We start from the raw sequence: 2500 nt of genomic DNA, 5'->3' as shown, positions 1-2500 counted from the left end.
AAGGTAAGGTAAAGGATGGGAAGGAAAGAAAGGAAAGAGAAGGGAAAGGAAGGGAGGGGAACGGTGGGAAAGGGAAGGGAAGGGAAGGGAAGGGAAGGGAAGGGAAAGGAAGGGAAGGGAAGGAGAGAGAAGGGAAGGGAAGGGAAGGGAATGGGGAAGGGGAAGGAAGGAAGGAAGGAAGGAAGGAAGGAAGGGAAGGAGAGAGAAGGGAAGGGAAGGGATGGGAAGGGAAAGGATGGGAAGGTAAGGGAAGGGAAGGGAAAGGATGGGATGGGAAGGGAAGGGAAGGGAAGGGAAGGGAAGGGAAGGGAATGGAGGGGAACGGTGGGGAAGGGAGAGGGAAGGGAAAGGAAGGGATAGGAAGGGGAAGAAGGGAAGGGAAGGGATGGGATAGGAAAGGAAGGGAAGAAGATGAGAAAGGACAATATCACAGAAGAACAAAGAAAGAATAAGCAGTGTGATCAAAATGGAAAAAAAAATACAAAATAAGGAGAGGTTTTAAAAATGCATAATAACCAAGGGAAAATGAAAGGGAGACGTGGGGGGAGGATATAACAGGGGAAACAGACAAAAAAAAAAGCCGTATTAATCAAAATGAAGAAAAAAAACCATCAAGCGAGTGGCTTTTTAAAATGATATAATTGCCGAGGAAATGACAGGGACACGAGGGAGGAGCAAGTACGGAGTTTGAATGTCTCGATATAACAGAGAAAACGAAGAAAAAATTAATGGTGTTTATCTTCAGGGAAATAATATTACTACCGGAGTGGGTTTTAAAAATGGAATAATAACCGAGGAAATTATAGACACGATGGAGGAAAAAAGTATTGAGTTGAACGTTTCGATATAACAGAAAACAAAGGAAGGAAAAAAATAAGAAGAGTTGATCAATGCGGAAAAATGAGCAAATGAATAGTTTTAAAAATGGAATAATAACCGAGGAAATTACAGACACACGATGGAGGAAAAAAGTATTGAGTTGAACGTTTCGATATAACAGAAAACAAAGGAAGGAAAAAAATAAGAAGTGTTGATCAATGCGGAAAAATGAGCAAATGAATAGTTTTAAAAATGGAATAATAACCGAGGAAATTATAAACACGATGGAGGAAAAAAGTATTGAGTTGAACGTTTCGATATAACAGAAAACAAAGGAAGGAAAAAAATAAGAAGAGTTGATCAATGCGGAAAAAAATAGGAAATGGATAGTTTTGAAAATGGAATAATAACCGAGGAAATTATAAACACGATGGAGGAAAAAAGTATTGAATAGAACGTTTCGATATAACAGAAAACAAAGGAAGGAAAAAAATAAGAAGTGTTGCTCAATGCGGAAAAAAATAGGAAATGGATAGTTTTGAAAATGGAATAATAACCGAGGAAATTACAGACACACGATGGAGGAAAAAGTATTGAGTTGAACGTTTCGATATAACAGAAAACGAAGGAAGGAAAAAAATAAGAAGAGTTGATCAATGCGGAAAAAAATAGCAAATGAATGTTTTTAAAAATGAAATACTAACCGAGGAAATTACAGACACACGATGGAGGAAAAAGTATTGAGTTGAACGTTTCGATATAACAGAAAACGAAGGAAGGAAAAAAAAATAAAGAGTTGATCAGTGCGGAAAAAAAGATTAGGAAATGAATGGTTTTAAAAATGGAATAATAACCGAGGAAATTACAGACACACGATGGAGGAAAAAGTACATAATTGAACGTTTCGATATAACAGAAAACGAAGGATGGAAAAAAATAAGTGTTGATCAATGCGGAAAAAAATAGCAGATGAATAGTTTTAAAAATGGAATAATAGAGAGAAATTACAGAAGATGGAGGAAAAAGATGAATAACTGAACAGAAAGGAAGAAGGAGGAAAAAAATAAGATGAGTTTATCAGTACGGAAAAAAAGATTAGCAAATGAATGGTTTTAAAAATGGAATAATAACCGAGGGAATTACAGACACACGATGGAGGAAAAGTACATAATTGAACGTTTCGATATAACAGAAAACAAAGGAAGGAAAAAAATAAGAAGAGTTGATCAATACGGAGAAAGGAAGAGAAAGGAACGATGAATAACTGGGGTAATAAGGAAGAAGTGAAGGATAAGGGATTAAGAACAGAAGAGGAAGGAAAGAAAAGGACTAAGAAGCAGAAAAGGAAGGAAAGAAAAAAACTAAAAATGGGAAAGGGGAAGAGAAAGAAGAGAACATAGAGAGAAAGGAAGAGAAAGGAAACACGAACACCTAGGATAATAAGGAAGAAGTGAAGGAAAAAAACCCTAAAAAAAAATAATAATATACAGGTCAAGAACACGAATAACATATGTCAGGAAAATGGGAATACAAAAAATGAACATGAAGTAACAGAACAAGGAAATAAGATCAAGAATAACAACAGAACAAGAAAAAAAAAACATTATAACGAGGCGAAGAACACAAATAACTTATGCCAGGAAAATGAGAATACAGTAATGAGCAAAAGTGACAGAACAAG

At 36.0% G+C, this 2500-nt stretch overlaps 2 protein-coding genes across 26 annotated transcripts in view; one reads left to right on the top strand and one right to left on the bottom strand.

Moving 5' to 3' along the window:
- LOC127009945 (neural-cadherin-like) overlaps nt 1-2500 on the bottom strand; it is a 309853-nt gene that overhangs the window by 254364 nt on the left and 52989 nt on the right. The window lies entirely within an intron of this gene.
- The window catches only part of LOC127009951 (tripartite motif-containing protein 65-like), a 130056-nt gene that overhangs the window by 83667 nt on the left and 43889 nt on the right, over nt 1-2500 (top strand). The window lies entirely within an intron of this gene.

Source organism: Eriocheir sinensis, chromosome 42 (genome assembly GCF_024679095.1).
Source record: "Eriocheir sinensis breed Jianghai 21 chromosome 42, ASM2467909v1, whole genome shotgun sequence".
Lineage (NCBI taxonomy): Eukaryota > Metazoa > Arthropoda > Malacostraca > Decapoda > Varunidae > Eriocheir > Eriocheir sinensis.
This window is presented reverse-complemented; position numbering and strand designations above follow the sequence as displayed.